The sequence below is a fragment of the Callorhinchus milii genome, unplaced genomic scaffold (genome assembly GCF_018977255.1).
Source record: "Callorhinchus milii isolate IMCB2004 unplaced genomic scaffold, IMCB_Cmil_1.0 Scaffold2, whole genome shotgun sequence".
NCBI lineage: Eukaryota > Metazoa > Chordata > Chondrichthyes > Chimaeriformes > Callorhinchidae > Callorhinchus > Callorhinchus milii.
Genome location: NW_024704743.1, coordinates 70200811 through 70218331, shown reverse-complemented (window position 1 = coordinate 70218331; position 17521 = coordinate 70200811). Strand labels below are relative to the sequence as shown.

The following is a 17521-nucleotide window of genomic DNA, read 5'->3' as shown; positions in this document are numbered from 1 at the left end:
TTTAAGTGTGAGTTGGATACAAGTTTAAGCCTTGACGGGGAGGGATCATTTCAAATTTGACTGGCCACAATCCAAGCTGTGGATGGCACGAATGGATGGCACATTTAGTGCAAGCAACACTGCTAACCTTTTCATATGGCATTTTTTGCATCAGAGTGTGGCAGGCACCATATAATAGAAGACAAAATTCTATGCTTACCCAAGTGTGTAACCAATCCCTTATGAAGTTCTGAATACATAATTTTATTATTCTCCACTTTTCCAGGTTAGGGTTATTTTGGAAAGCACTTTCCAATCAAATAAAAATGTTGAAATATAGCTAGAGCTGTTACATTTCTGTTTATTTTTCCAGTTATTCTTATAGAGACTGTCAGACTGCAGCCTTAAACATAACCTTGTGAGTAATATACAGCTTTTCAAAAAATAAAACTATATGATTGGAAAAATAATCTTTCTTGCACAGAGGATAAAATTTGTTATTTATTTAATATGCAAAAGTGATCCACGTTTACGACTGCTTTCTTTTCAAACATTAGGTTGTCAATTTTATTTTTAAATATACAGTAAGTTGTATATGCTGTAAAGTTACAAAATGGTAAAGATTCATACAAAAGCATTCGGAAAATTGTGTACTGCAGTAAATAATAATAGTCTTGCATTTGGTATAGCACTTTATTATGTCATTGAGACATCTCAAAGTGCTTCACACAATGTAAAGTGGTTTTGACTGTATTTTGAGGGGGAAACGTGGCAGCCAGTTCTCGCTCAGCAATGATCCACAAACATCCATGGAATGAGTGACCAATTTTAGGGGGATTGTGACCAGGAAACACAGAGAATCTCCCTTCACTTTTCGAATAGTGCTATGGGATTTTTAAAGTACACCTGAACAGGCAGACAGGAGCTTGGTTTAACGTCTTATCCTAAGGCGTTATCCACCCCCTAGCACTGCTTGGAGTGTCAGTTTTAGACAGTTTGTTTCCATGTCCCGATGTGGGGCTTGAACCCACAACCTTCTGACTCGGAAGCGAGAGTCCTACAACTGCACTAGACTGACACACAACAGCAACAATTTACACTTGTATAGTGCCCTTCATGTCGGAAAGACGTCCCAGGGCGCTGGTACTATTTACTATTCTTCTAATAGTAAATTAGTAATACTTCTAATTCACACTACCATCCACTTTTTACAGTTTAAAGTCAGTATTATTCCAAATGCATTTACTGTAAATGAAGAATTCAGCTTCATATTCTGTAGTAGTAAAAATAGTCATCCCAATAGCCTCCTGGTACGTTCTCCATTAGAATAATAAAGCCAATGTAATGTTTTAAGCTTATGCAGTAATTAGGAAATTATGTTGTAGAGATGTATTATTTATTTAAAGCTGAGCTTTTTAGCTGATCAGGTTTTTCATATTTAATTTGAACCGGTAAACCACAGAGACAAGGTAGTGCAATATCCACTTAAAGCAGCATTTGTCTTTTAAATAAGATGTACAGTGAGTGAGATTTGAATAATTGGGTTGCTTGCCTCGGAACAACCTCTGGGGTCTGAGGACTGTTGACTTTAATATACTATTACATTAATGTCCAATTTTGTCCCCCCTCCTTCTGAAGGTCATTCTATAAATGCTCATTTATAGAATTAACCTACCATTATAAATACTATTTCAGATACTGTGCACTCAATATAGCAATAGAAGTTTACAGTTTCTCTTTTTATTGTATTAGTAACCTATTAGTGGAATAATGGAATGACTTTGTAGATGAAGAGCAGAGATTTGCATTATTTTGTACTCTGGGAAAGCTTTATACTAGTCTTGAAAATATCTTCTGCAGAATGTTAGGATACGGAACTTGTGGGAGAGGGAAGTGAGGGACTGAGTAAAGAAAGTAGAATGTTCTGTTGCTCTCGTAAGGCTGCCAGTTTAAATGAGGCTGGTCTTGGAAAATGCCTATCCATTTCCACCTCTTAAACAGAGGTTTGGGTGAAGAAGAATTTTCAAATAACAACCCTTCATCTTTCCATTACAGCATCAAGCCATTTCTTGAAACTGAATACAGTGATTTAGTCTCAGTTACCCTTATTGGCAAGCTGTTCGAGCTATTGATTATCCTTTGTGTAACGAAATAGAAGGGGTCACATAGACTATCCCTCAGCCAGACTTTCATTTGCACCCCAGCTTCACTTCATCAAAACTTTTAATTTTAGAAAGAATGAGTTAACACATGGATATTACATTTTACAATGCTACTTTTGATCTCCGCTGATGAGCTATATACAAGTTTTTTTATGTGTATGTAACCATTTTGTTTTTAGGCCACTGTATAAATATTATTTGATTAGACATTAATGAAAAATCTATGTTCCACAGTTGACTCCAATTGTATAGTGTTAATAATTTCTAACTGTATGCAATTATTTGTTTGACTGAAGGCACCGATATATATTCTGTATTTAAAAGAAATCTTAATTGTGCAGTGGTGTGTAACATTTGGTACATTACTAAATCAGGACTCGAGAGAAAGAAATCTCTTGCTTCCGTTCTGGTTTTTGGCGATGGACATTTAATATGTTTCTAAATGGACAACACCTGTAGCATCAACGTCTATTATCACTTGATTGGGTATTCACTTGGATTAAGTAATGAGGCAAAGAGCTTTGTACATGAATCTGATTTAATATAATCAGTTGCTTGATTCTGCTGCTCTTGAGCACATTGGCGTGCATCAGTGTTACTGCGCTGCTATCCTGTTACTGCCACTTTCAATCTGATGGCAAAAATGTGTTAAGCAGGAAGTGAGAATAACAGGGCTTCATTCCAACAAGATGTTGCAGTCTGCTAAAGAAAAGTATATTCAAGATGAACCCCTAAAGAAAATTGCTTCTTGTGACTGACGTTGACTCATTTGATATCTATTTGGATTGAGATATTAATACTGTACTTGCAGGACTAGAAAATCTATCACTGATGTACTATAGAATCACAATCTTGTGCTGGCCCAGTATCTTTTTCTAAATATACAAAATTGGCTAGATAACAATTGCCATCTCTTGTGTTATTGGCCAAAGAGCAGAATTTATTGAAATTAACTTAGTGTGTGCAGACTGGATGATAGATAGATAGTAAAGATGAATATAGATAATTTTGCCATTGTGATTTTCTCCTAATTCTGCTGTTAGTGCATTTCTTTTATTATGGTAACTTGGTGTGACTAATCTTGAAGGGCAGGTAAATGGCATCTCCTTTGAGGTGAACTGGTTTCTGGGTGACATGCTTAAGAACAGAATGTTGGAATCAAGTCAATCCTCTGACGGTCTCAGGGATCCAGTTTCTGAGTCCGGCGGGTTAATAGTACTCCGGCAGTGCCGATGATTCACCAGCCAGCCAGGATCATTGGTAGGACTTGCAGGGGCAGACCTGGAGCAGGGTCAGAGTTTCTTCCAGCTCAGCTCCTGTTAACCCTACAAGCCAAAGCCTGATTGGATTGGGTGGTCCTAGATAGACAAGCAGTAGGAATTTAACCAGACGATGCTCTCAATGGCCAGCTGTATGGTTTTAGCTGTTGAATTCCATCAGTAACCCAACTCGCACTCTGAGGCCCCAAGCCTTAGGTTTTGCCAGCCTATGCCTAATACTCTTCAGAATTAGGTAAGCAGAACGTGTCCCTCCAGGGAGAGAGTGTGCATTACATTCCAAATGTCCTTGTGTAGGTAGGATGCATGGAATTCTGAGTTTGGTTAGGATACTCTTAAGCATGGTGATAGATTTCTGCATGTGTCAGAACCTTGGCTGACTAAAAGTAATGTTAGTGATACTTTACATCAGTTATATTCATTGTGCTGTATTTCACTGTCTGGCTTATTTGGTAGCGCTCTCTCTTTCTTCTGGGTCTGTTATTTAACATGTGGAAGTTGTGGGTTCAAGTGCCACATCAGGAGTTGAGATCAGTTTAGGCTGACATTCCAATGAAAACCTGGTTGAGTGCTGCATTGTTGAAAGTTTGCCCAAAAGTGTATTTACCATAGCCATATCTTGGAAGATGACATTGTTACTCTAGAATGAACAATGCGTACATAAAACTGAATGATTTCATATGCTATTCCAGAATGATGGTACAAAATGGTAAGAGCATTGCGGTGTATTAGAGCTGTGATGCATTATTCATTGAAGCACTACGCAGGCTGAAAACTGCATTAATTCACAAGTTAAATAACAGACATAACCTTCCTACTCTATTAGTAAAATGATGCTGTCTGATCAGAGGATTATTGCATATATGTAGTTCTAAATATTAAGCTACATTTTCAAATTGAGAACTATGTTGTACCAAAATGGATGATATGCAGTCTGTTTCATTGAGTTATGTTATAAGCTCTGAATGTTGAATTTATGAAACTAAATTACAGTTTTCAAGATATATTTTAGAATTTGTTCTTGATTTAGGTTGGCTGAATTTTTTCTTTTCTTACACACTTGTTTCTTTATTCTAGTTGAATTGTGATCGAGAAGCTGGTTAAACACAGAGATGGTACGTGGGACAAGGGAGCTCAACTTTTCTCGGGATCAGTTCGAGGGGGGAGCGAGAGAGAGAAGGGGCATGTGAATAGAGTTAGGTTGAGGTGATTGATTGAGGAGATTGAATCGGTTTGTTGTGCTTGTACGACTGGGACAGCAGCTGTTTGCTGGTACCATTCTGTGGGTTGGTGTAAGTTCTGTAGGTCCATTGAAAGTGACTTCCTAGAATCAGAGGAGGAATGGGGAGTGGATGGTTTCAAAGGAGGAATTTTCACCAATTTTGCAAAAGATCATTTCTTCTTTTTAAAACTACTGGGGCAAAATTTAATAAAGAAACAGTGTCATTTTGGGAATAGTTTGCTACATATTTAATTGTTGTGTTTTGTGCCAGGACATAATATTCAGCAGTTCTGTGACCTTTGCGACCGGTTGCATTCTGGCTAACATGCATGGTTTTTTCCTTCCATTTATTTTAAATGGATCAAGACTGTTTGATTAAAACAGTTTGTTGTAGACATGGGAACTGAAGCCTCTTATACAGTTGTGAAGATTGACACTGGTGACTTTGGTAATTGTAACGGATCTGTGAATCCATTAAGCTCCAGATGGAACTTTAATCAGGGTTCTGATTGAACCTGGTGTCCTTGTGAAGTCTCTCAGCATCTGGTAGGAAAAAATATAAATGACATTATTCAAAATTTAAACAGAATGCAGCTATCCAAGGACCTTAATTTAGTTTTTGTTAAGTGCAGTGGTTCAAAATTTTCAGTATGAAAAGCTAAACAATAAAATTGTTTTTGTAAGTTTTATCTTAAGCGTTTTATCATTTGAGCCCACAAAGACGCACATCTAGTTTTATATTAAATCATTTGGCAAAGTTAGATCTGAATTTCTTAAGTTATTATTCTACATAAAGGAAGAGTACATTGATACCTCCATAATTAAAGAAAATGTGCATCAAGGTTATCACATACGGTAATGCATGAACTATGTAAATATAGAAATTATGATGGATTAATAATGTGAATTTACTATTTTAACATTTATGGCCATTTTTAAACTTACAGTCATTCATAAGCTTTCAAAGCCCTCCACAGACTTGTTCCTTCCTACCTCTGTGACCTGCTAACCCCATATCAACTTGTCCTCTCCCTCCACTCAGCAGACTTCGGCCTGCTCATCGTTCCCCCGCCTGGCCTATCCCACTATCGGCAGTCGGGCCTTCAGGCTCTGTCCCCACCCTTTGGAACCCATCGCATAGTCCCTTCGCCTCACTCCCTCTCTTGCCTCCTTCAAGGCATGTCTCAAGACCCTCCTCTTTGACACTCTTTTGGCCACCCTCCTACCTGCCCTCCATTCCTCCTGATCCCAACCCCCTGCTTGGATCCAAATCTCTGACTGTCGAGCGCTTTGGGACATCCCCTTGACGTAAAAAGCGCTATACAAATGTAATTTGTTGCTTGTTTTACACTTGTATGTGATTGGCAATTACGATTGTATAATGCAATCAGCTCCAGTTTAGGTAAGGAGCTGGCTAAAAATTTAACAAAACAGATATATGGGTGTCCACTGGGTCAGTTGGTAGCACTGTTACCTACCAGTTAGAAACTTGTGGGATTAAGCCCCATGTCAGGACTTTGAGCTCACAGTCCAAGCTGACACTCCAGTGCAGTGCGAGGGAGAACGTTGCATTGTCGAAGGGTCTGTCCTTCGGATGAGACGTTAAAACTGAGATTCTGTCTGTGCCTATCCAGTTCAATCTATTTTAAAGATCCTGTGACACTATTTGAAATCAGGAGTTTCTTTCAGTGTTGTGGCCAACTTTGATGAAATTGTTCATTCACTTTATGGATGTTTGCGGGACATTGCTGTTCTGAAATTGGCTGCCACGTTCGCTTACAAAATACAGTCACAAAATCCTGCGAAGTGCTTTGAGACATCCTTGCAACATGAAAGGCATTATATCAATTGTAAGAATTATTTATTTATATAATTTATATTTGTGCGTTTTATTGGTACAGTGTCTGTGGAATTTTATAAGCGAATCTGCATGATAACAGGGATTCACAATCTAGGTGTGTGTATCTGTGAATAGATAGATATGTATATGACTCAGTAATAAAGTATTGGTCCTCCGAATAACAATAATATTGGGACATAGAAAAATGCTGAAGTCAGATATTAGGTTTTGAAGCATGACTGACAAAAGCTGGACCGTAAGGATGTTATGACAAATATAGTTATATAGAGGTGGCTAAACTGCACAATATGTATCCATGAGTCTTAATTGAGGTGGGAACTCAAATTATGCCACTTTAACTGGATTTTATATTCACTAACTGTGGACGTTTCCAGAGGATTGTAATGTGCATTTTTTTAAAGTACATTAAGAATATGAGTTCTAACTTCAATTGTAGGCAAAATTATGTGGCATTATTTAGAGATGTAATGTGTGAATAGTTGGTAAAACACAACTTGTTAAAGGTCATGCATTGCTTTATGGGGGTCAGGGATCTGTGATTTTGTTTTATGCAAAACATTTATGGAAGCCCAGTCTGATATGCCTCTCTTGAACTTTACTATTAACTTACCCGTCCGTTCTTGGTCTCACCTGTTAAGTTCTGTGACTCTCCTGGATTTACCTCACCTGTCAGTTTCCCCCCCTCTCCTCCTGGACTCAACTGTTGGCTCCTGTTTCCCCCCTGAATTTGCCTGGCAGCTCACACTCCCCTCTTAGACTCGCCTATCAGTTTCCTTTCTACTCCTGGGCTAGTCTGACAATATATATACCATTTAACCCTTTGCTTGGTAATTTAATGTGATATTTTCAGTAATTACTTTTCATTTGTTTTATCTTCCATATCCAGATTTTCTTACGTGTTACTGGGCATGAATTTCTGTTGGTGAGGTGACTTCATGTCATACTTGTGAAAGCTGTGAAAGAGGTATGTAAAGGTGATGTGAGGTTTCTCATCTTCTAATCCTTCTCCCTCCAAGAAAGGATGTTTCCATTTGGTATATTACCTTTCCTCCATTCAATCCATATTGACCTGTCTGCTCTCTCTGCTCATTGGCCTCCAGCCTGCTCCATGTCCCCCGGCTTGCTGGCTCCACCATCGGCAGTTGGGCCTTTAGCCCTTCTGCACCCACTCTTTGGAACTCCATCCCACTGTTCCTTAGCCTCATCTCCTCCCTTGCCTCCTTCGAGGCCCATTTCAAGACCCTCCTCTTCAACCGCGCCTATGTCACCCTCCCTGCCCTCCACCCCTCCTGATCCCAACTCCCAGCTCGGGTCCAAATCCTTAACTGTCCAGCGCTTTTGGGACATCCTCCTGATGTCTAAGGCATTTACGAACATAATTTGTTGTTGTTGGGAATTTGGTGGTAATATTTGAATGGGATCTTTATTCCATTAGACAGTGATGCAAAGTATCAAAGTACCAGCACTATACGGTACCTGGTAAGCCTTCGCCTAAAGCATGAGGCCATACAAGTGACTGACATGAAATACTGTATTGTCCCTGAAGAATTAACTGCATTTTGGAGACGATATTTCTACAGTGTAAACAGCTTCAATTTGTAACAAAAGTATTTGGTACGTTATTAAGATGTACTGTATTTTTCTTGTTGGTGCTATATCAAATGCAAGGGTTATTATTATAATTCCGCAGCCTGTAACCTCTCCCACACTGGGCTCCATGAGCTCATCCCCAGGTGGATCAACCTTAAGATCCTTATACCCACCTTCAGATGCTTCCATGGCCTTGCACTAGGCTACCTCTGCGATCGCCTGAGATCCTGCTCCTTTAGTCCTGCCATCTCTGGCCTGCTCACTCCACTCACTATTGATAGATGAGTCTTCAGACACTGCGCCCCCCCACTCTATGGAGCTCTTTCTCAAAATCTCTCTTAACTTGCCCCTTACCCCTCTGCTTTCAAACCTTACCTGCACTTTCGGCTCCCTTTCTTTCCCCAGCTTGGGCTCCCATTCAGTCTTTATGAAATGCTTTGATTTGTTATATGAACATGAAGCATGTTATATACATGTAAATTACTGTTGTTTTTGGTTCCCTTTGCAAATAGTACATTTTTAAAACACTTTTTACTTTTGGTTGATATTGTGAATCTAAGTTTTAAATTGAAATTGTTTGTGGTATAACAGAATCTACTTGGATCAGATATGTCGTTATATTAGCTTTATTAACTGACAGAGGGAAAAATAAATGTGTTCAAGTCATTTATTGTAAAGTCAGTTCATTTTGAAATTGTAGCAATATCATTATTTGTTCGAAAAACACCTTTAATACAAAGAATACACTTTACTTGTTTTCCAGTGTGCATGTCAATGAATAATTATAGCATTCAGATCATCCAATTGACATTGTTGTATGCAATCTGAAATAATATCTTCTTCCAATATTAGAGACATGACTTAAGGGATAAATCCACTGTAATGTATGTACAACAACAAATTCTTTAGATTTATATAGCTGATATTGGGAGGACATCCCAAGGCACTGGACAGTCTAGGGTTTGCATTCCTACCAGGAAGGGTGGAGGTGGGGTGTTGCAGAGAGGAGGAGGACTGAAGATGTAGTCAAAGATGAAGGTCTTGAGGTGAACCTTGAGATGGATCTTTGAAGAGTTCCAAAGAGTGGGGGCAGATAGCCTGAAGGCATGATCACCCATGGCGGGGTGGTTGCAGTGGGGGACATAAAAGAGGGTAGTCCCCACTGAGCAGAGGGAGTGGGTGGGTTTGGTGAAGTTTGGGAAGGTCACAGAGGTTGTGTGGGGAAAGACCATGAAGGATTTAAAGGGTTGGAATGAAGATCTTGAACTCTATCCGGTTTGTGATGGGGAGCCATTGTAGCTGGTTGAGGATGGGGGTGATAGGCTCATGGAGTCTAGTGCGGAAAAAGACACGAGCTGCAGAATTCTGGATAATCTGATACGAAATTGGCATACTGTGTGTACAGAGCATGTGTTCCAAGTTCCAGGGGAAGACATGTTCTGTATATGCAGCATCTGCAACCTGGTTGTATTATAGACTCATGTGGATTAATGGACATTAAGCAGCTCGAATGTGTCTCTTATCAGGAATACTGGAGTACTATTATTGTCTCCAGGTTTTACTTTGGAGCAATATAGCATTGCTCAGTTCAGCTGCTACAAACCAAAGAACCTTGTAAATCAAAGAGTTTTTAAGAGGAAAAAAATGACCTAACGCTATCCATCTGAAACAAAACAGGGGATTATCTGGTGATAAATGACATTTGCAGTATTTATATAAGTAATACCTTGCATGAATCTTAATGGGGGCAACACTGCTTCAGCAGTTTTAGATTTGATGATTCATACAAATTAGTCCCTTAAGTGAGGCTAGGTTTGCTTAGGAAATCTTGGGAGATTACACAACTCAAAATCTCCTGTAGTTATGGTTAACTATGGGATAATAATCCCTTCAAATTTAAAAAAAAGAATAATTTTGTCACTCAATCCACAACTGTTTATGGGACACTGCTGTACACAATTGGCTATTGCATTTCGCCCACAAAATATACAGTCAATTCATTTTACAGTATATTCTGTGAAGCGCTTTCAAACATCTCAAAGACGTGATAAGGAGCTATACCAAATGCAAGGATTATTATTATTAAGTAGGAGATGCTGTACTTCTTAAAAAANTGGAATAGTAGACGACTGCTTCATATAGCCCAATGTATGGTTCAGCAGCTTGATTCACTTTTATTTTTATCTTCTGAGTGATGCTTGCAATGAACACTTGTGGAAAGACTGACCTTTGCAGTGTATAAATAGAGCAACAACTTGATGAGGTGTACTCCAAAGGACAAACTTGATTTATATCATAGCTTGTCCATTTAAGCTATTATATCCAAGAAACCATGCAAATAAAAAGTTAATAAATAAGTTGTCCTTGATTCCTCTACAAGGATCATCCAGAGAAATATTCAGATCCACATAATTTATATGCCGAAATAAAGTTGATTTCACAATTAAGTAATATTAACTCTGCTGACCCGTGACATGTGTTTTTTCCATCCAGTATTCATCCCTTCTTCCTCAGCTTCAGTGACACTTGCTTTTAGAAACCGAAATGGAGAGTCAAGGCTCATAGTGCACTGCGCCACCATGGTTGAGAAAGGTCGCAGAATAGGCAAGTAAAACAGAACATTAGTTTGACAACAACAGTGATCAAAACTAGTCTTTTTAAAGTTTGCAGAGTTTAGGAGAAAGGAAAGACTGAGCAACATGAGGATTTCCACAGTTTTGGAGATTATGGGAAAGAATGTATGACAGTTGATGCAGGGAGCTTCGATTTCCACCCATTGAGGATCCCGGGAGCACCTGGAGTTTGAAGGACAGTGTATTTGAAACTTGTGACCAAGAGTAGGATATTCAGAGGAGTGATTATTCCAATTGATCCAATATAAAAGTCAAAGATGATAATGAGCCTTTTCTTATATCATGTTCAGGATTGGGATTGAAGAGTCCCCCTAAGTACTTGAGCAGCATTCAAACATGCATGGACTTTACTGTGAATTATGTATTGTTGCACAGTTTACAGGTGCAAAAGGTTGGATTAACTTTCTTTTTTGTAAATTGACATTATGTACCCCCTTCATTAATATTCGGCAACATTTTCATTAAATAATGTTTGTGGAAGTGAATACTTTAGTTAAGAGCAAAACTACTGTGTTGCCCAATAGTGTAAAATTCATTCAATAGCTGATTCTATGTATTTACTACCTACCAGTGTACTTGTGAGGATCAGTTAAGTTTGTACTGCACTGATGTATTTAAGAGGCTTCACGATGCAGATTCTCATACAGTTATAGAAACTGACTTAGCTGACAAATTTAGGAACTTCCAGATGTTCACAAGGACCTCTGGAGATACGTGACTGGTGGTTTGCATGTCTATTAGAAAGTATGAATCTTTCTATTCCTATGAGAATTTTGTGGAAATGCTAACAGGAGTTACTTTGAGAATTTTGTGGAAATGCTAACAGGAGTTACGAATCAGCACAGCCTGTTTAGGTCTATCACCTTGACAACCAGGTTTACAATGGTAGTGCTGTGATATTGTGGCCATGTGACTGCTGAATTAGCTCATACTCATTTCTTTTTCTTGTTACATATGCATTATTAATAAATTATATTTGCCAAAAATCTATGTGGATCATAAATCATTACTTTTTGGAAGTGTTGTCTTTGTATAAAAGCTGTAATTTTTATTAAAATAAACATGGATTTGCTGTCAAATATTTGTATGGAAAGATCTGTTTTACAATGAAGGAAGTTTCAATTTTTTCAAACGATATCAATATATAGTAAAAAATTCTCAAATTTCTCAAACCTTTCCTCGTCCTCTTGTGGCTCCATGAAAGCCTAATTTCTCTGGCAGAATATATCCCCAGGCATTGACACAAGTGCAGTCAAGCGCTCTGAGACACTTCGCTGAGTGAGGGGTGCCAAATAAATGCAAATTGTTGTTGTTGCATCTCAAAATACAATACAATTTACAATTATATAGCACCTTTCACTGTCCCAGAGTGCCTGACAATTCTGGCTGGCCGCCAGAGCTGAGGGGGAATGAGGAGGGGAAAGATGACCAAAAACATGGTCAAAGAGGGGAGGGAAGGAGCAAGGCAGAGGGACATCGGAATAGAGTTCCAGAGAACAGGTATGAAGGACTTGCAGGATGGCCACTGATGGTGGGGAAGATAGAACAGAGGGTGTGGAGTAGGCCAGTGTCAGCTGAGCAAAGGGAATGGTCAGGTTGGTATGGGTGAAAGAAGTTGAAGAGTAGGATGGGGCGAGATCATTGAAGGATTCAAATGCGAGAGCAAGGATCTTGAACTCAATCCAGTCTTTTTGTGTCAGTTGTCTTCCCTCTCCTGCAACCCACTCCCTCTCCTGTATCGCCCCTCTTCCTTAATGCCCCCCTTCCTGCATCCCTTCCCCCTCCCAACATATAAGTGATCCTTGTCGCATGCGAAATACAATGCGTTTGATAATTTTCTCATGGTTAGTGATATGAACTGGAACAGATTTTTGAGCATCCTGCACCTGAACAAAAATACCCACCCTCTGGTGAGAACTCGGGGATATGCTTCCCAGGAAGGGGCTTGCAACACGCTGTAAATGTCTAGATCATTTTTTTATGCTTCTAATTTCCTTTATAACAAGAATCTTTATTGTGCATATTTGATTATAACATGGTTTCTATCCTGCATGACGGGTGCTATATAAATATAAGCTGTAGTTCTTACTACTGCTATTTTATACATCTTTGTGATGTAATGCAACTGTTGGCAAACCCCTTAGGTTCATGGTGTGGAAGAGGAACTTTAAAATATTACTTTAATACACAAGCAACCGACAAGAGAAACAAGCTGGAGGAATGATTAAATTGATGCAGTTGGAGATCCTTTCAGTGTTGTTATGATTATACTGTTTGTCCATTCTTGTGCTGTGATGCAACTGCTGACAACCTCTTAGGTTTGTGGTGTGGAAGAAAACTTAATATATTCTGTAAATGTCCAATCTCAGCCTGAATCATGTGTTAAAGTCTTAGTGGAACTTAACCCCACAACTTTGACCCAGAAGAGAGAGTTCAATCAACCAACTGAGCCCCTTGGTATTCCTGGACAGAGTATACAAGAGAGCCAGTCATTTGTTGAACAATCCTTTCCTTACTTTTGGCTTCGGCACCACTACCCATTGTAACTCTCATGTTCCTTTGATCATCTTCTCAAGTCCTAGATGAAGGCAAATTTCCTACATTTGAATGTGAACAAGACTGAAACCCTCCTGATTGGCTCGCGCCAGCGCCTCAACACCTCAGGCTCTGGCAACATCAACCTCCAGGGTTGCACACTACAACTCACCGCCAGTCAGGAACCTCGGTGTCTTGTTCGACCCTCAACTGTCTTTTTTCCCCCACATTCAAGCCATGAATGTGAAAGCTCTGCCTTCTCTCACTTCCGTAACATCGCCCGACTCCGCCACTACCTCACCCCTCAGGCCGCTGAAACTCTTGTTCATGCCTTCATCACCTCCAGGCTCGACTATGCAAACGCCCTGCTTGTCGGCCTTCCCAACTCCCCCCTCCAGTTCAAGATCCTGGTCCTCACATACAAAGCCTTCCATAGCCTCACCCCACCCTACTTCTGCAACCTAACCCCCTACCAACCAGTCCGTTCCCTCCACTCAGCCGGCTCTGGCCTGCTCCACGTCCCCTGACCCACCCGTCCCACCATTGGCGGGAGAGCCTTCAACCACTCTGCCCCCAACCTCTGGAATTCCATCCCCCAGTCACTCAGCCTCGTCCCCTCATCAGCCTCCTTCAAGTCCTGCCTCAAGACTCTCCTTCGACCGTGCCATCGGCCACCCCCCTTCCCCTCCCCTCCCTTGCCCTCCCAACTCCATCTTGGCTTCTGAAATGCTGTACTCTGTCCAGCGCCTTGGGACATCCTCCCGACATGAAAGGCGCTATACAAATGTAATCTTGTTGTTCCTATCAAGCATCAAATATGCTACCCCGCATGTACTTCTTCCACCCTGAATCCTCACTGTGTTGAAATCAAAGCTCATTATAATATTCTGTTCTATTCTAATTCATTCTTTCCCATGACCACTGGATAAGGAATACATCATCTTTCTTAGTCTTCCTTTGCTCCATCAAAACATTATCTGCTATTCTACACAAGATTGTTTTGGATGAAGAAGCCCCTTTGGCGCAACCAATTTCATTCTTCTAGGACACTCACATTTTCCCATCACAGCATCAAACTGCTTTTTAAAATTAACCCAGTGTCATGGCATCAATCACCTTTCCCAGCAGTTGGTGTCAGTCATTGATTACCTTCTGAGTAAATAAAATCTTCCTGGTATCTATCCTGAAATTGTCCTTTGCAACTCTAAACCTATGTCCTCTGTTGACTTGTTGCATGCTAGAGTACTGATCTGTATTTACTTTTTCAATCCTATGTCAAATTTTCTACACCTCTTTGAAGTCCCTTCTGACCCATCACTGAAAACCATTTGGAAGTTACCTCCGCAGAATGATTTAAACTGTAATGACATATTAATTATAATCCTTACATTTGATATAGCTCCTACCATGTCGTTGAAATGTCTCAATGCGCTTCACGAGATACACTGTAAAGTGGATTGACTTTGTGGGCGGAACCCAGCAGCAAGCTGCACACAAAAATGTCTGGATTTTTAACCTTTACCTAATCAGGCAGTTGGGAACTCAGTTTAATGTCTTATCTGAAGGACGGTAACTCCAACATTGCAGCATTTCCCTTGTACTGCATTGGAGTGTCAGCCTAGACAATGAATATTCAAAGTCCCCAACATTGAACTTGAATTCACAACCTTTTGACTCAGATGAGAGTGCTGCCAACTGAGCCAGGCTGACACCTAAGCTTCTACAACAATAACTTGCATTTCTATAGTTTGCTTCATGCATGTGGAGTCCAGTAGCTCAGTGGTTAGAGCACTCGCTTCGCAAGCAAGGGACCTGGGTTCAATTCCCGGCAGGGTGAAACCCTGGGCAAGTTTCCTTACTCCACATGCCTGATAATAATCCCTCAAAAAAAAATTGGTCATTTCAATCCATGACTGTTTGTGGCATACTGGTGTGTGCAATTGGCTGCCGCTTTTTGCCCACAAATATACAGTCAATTCACTTTTCAGTATATTCTGTGAAGCGCTTTGAGACATCTAGAAGACGTGAAAAACGCAATATCAAATGTAAAGATTATTATTATATGCAAGATAGCGTTTAGAAGCAATTGCTAGTTAATTGCTGGGAGGACTTATTAAGTAACTGCATGCTGTTGAACTTGTGTGTCTTTCCTTAATGGATGTTCCTAATCCTCTCCTCTTTCCCTCTTGGATATCCTAATGCCAATTATCCGTGATTTTTGATATGTACCAAGATTCAACAAGTTTTATTTTTTCTGAGCTAGTCCCTTTCTTGCCAAAATCAGAAGGTTTATTAAACTCCCTTGCTTAAAATCAAAGCAAGAAGAGAAAAAGACAACGGAGACTTGTGCAACAAGTGAATTGGTACTAAACAAATAAACTACTAAGGTTTTGTTTTTCAAAACATTACTGCTTGATCCATAAACTGGGAGCATGAGTTTTTTGATGCTAGAGTACACCAAACTGATTTAGGGAAAATGTCCTACTTACTGTAGGTAGAGCCTTCCTCATTGTAATTGACAGATCCTTTGCCAGCTGTTTCTACATGTTAAAAACTAAAGATCTGCTCAGAAGGAGCCTGCAAGTCAGAAGAACCGAGGTAAAATTCAATTGAGCTGTTGTGAAAATGTAAAGCAATAGTAACACAGTGATATTATCTTGTCAGATGAAGAACATTTCTGTTTGTAAATTGAGATTGAACTTCAAAGAATTAGGAAGACGCCATATGGTAAATGATCCACCATTTTTGAGGCATGATTAATGTTTTGGAAGCATAGCTAATAAATTATGCTTGTTCAGAAAATGTTCTCAGGCATTTGATTTTAAATTTTTTAAAAAAAATTCTAAGATTGGTTTGCTCATGTCAGTACTACTATGATTTCTTCTCATTCTATATCCACAAACTTTGTGTCAGCCTGACTCAATGGTAGCACCCTGAGTCAGAAGGTTGTGGTTCAAGCCCCACATCAGGACTTGGAATCACATTATCTAAGATGAGATGTTTCTCCCGGTGTCCTGGCCAACAATCTCCCCAATAAAATTTGTCACACACTCCATAGCTGTTTCCGGAACATTGCTGTGCGCAACTGGTTGCCACGTTTTGCCCACAAAATACAGTCAAACCACTGTATAGTATATCTGCGTGAAGGGCGCTATATAAATGCAAGTTGTTTTGAGACCTCTCGATGACTTGATAGGGCGCTTTTTCAACTTCCCTCAGGTTGGGACCTACATGGATTAGGGCTCTCCACTCACACTCTGGCAAGTCTTGGCTCTTGCTAACCTGTGTCCAATACTCTCTGGAATTAGGTAAGCAGAGTGTGTCCTTCCAGGGAGAAAGTGTGCATTCCATTCCAGACATAAGTACATCGTAGGTGGATATTGTTAAGCATGGTGATGGGTTTCCGCAAGTGTCAGACAGTTGGCTGACCAAAGAAAACTTACATCAGAACCTACAGAATTCCATTTAGTTTTTACAAAATTACAAAAACACATCCTTTTTTCAATGGAGAAAAAAACATCAGCACGCTTGGATTGTGTCGTAAATGCTGAATAAGCCAAATTCCCTGTTGGTTTTCTGTTTGAGAGGGGTGTAGGGAAGGGAGAAGAAATAAATTAAGGTCAGGAACAGAAAAGTATTATTTCTACTTTTTTCTCTTTGACCTTAACTAACTGTTGGGAATGTTGTGTTAAATACCAGAGTTAATAGTAAGTAACCTGGCATTAATGTATCTCATGATCACGAGTGCCCTCAACTATGTCAGTATGTTGTAAGTTAGACTCTTGCCTGTCTGAGTTTAACTTGCTGGAAAGTAGATTAACATAAATTCCCAGTGGATGTCAGTTTATAAGACTTACCGGAACTCATTTCAGTTATTACTCTTATTAAACTCAACAGTTATCATCGAATTGATTCCCTTGTCCTGGGGCAATGATTAAAAATCGGGGTCTCTAGAGGGGCTTGGCAGTGTCTTAAACCATTTACAGTAGAGTTGGTGCTCTGCTGTATTAATAATGCAATGTTTCTGTGTCCTTTGTTACAGCTTCCCTTCTGTTGTTTACAGATTGTTGGTTTGCATGTGTATTGTCCTCTTCAAAATATGTGTTTGCATTATCTAAATGTAAATGCTGAGGGTGATGTGCTTAAAGGTTCTTCATTAGGAATAACAGATAATTGATTTCATATATTATTGCACCTTACCGTAAGCTAGGATTTTCTCTGGGGATTGACTCTTGATTTTTGTGTGCTACAGCTTGCATACA

At 39.7% G+C, this 17521-nt stretch overlaps 1 protein-coding gene across 8 annotated transcripts in view; it reads left to right on the top strand.

Annotated features, from left to right (window-relative positions):
- Positions 1-17521, top strand: part of tbc1d5 (TBC1 domain family, member 5) — a 222593-nt gene that overhangs the window by 27385 nt on the left and 177687 nt on the right. For 6 of the 8 annotated variants that reach the window (XM_042346852.1, XM_042346856.1, XM_007897588.2 and 3 more), the window contains one exon: positions 7388-7465. The exons of the other annotated variants lie outside the window; for them this stretch is intronic. The gene's annotated coding sequence lies outside the window, so the exon portion shown is untranslated. The remainder of the gene's footprint in view (positions 1-7387; positions 7466-17521) is intronic. 8 annotated transcript variants of the gene reach the window in all.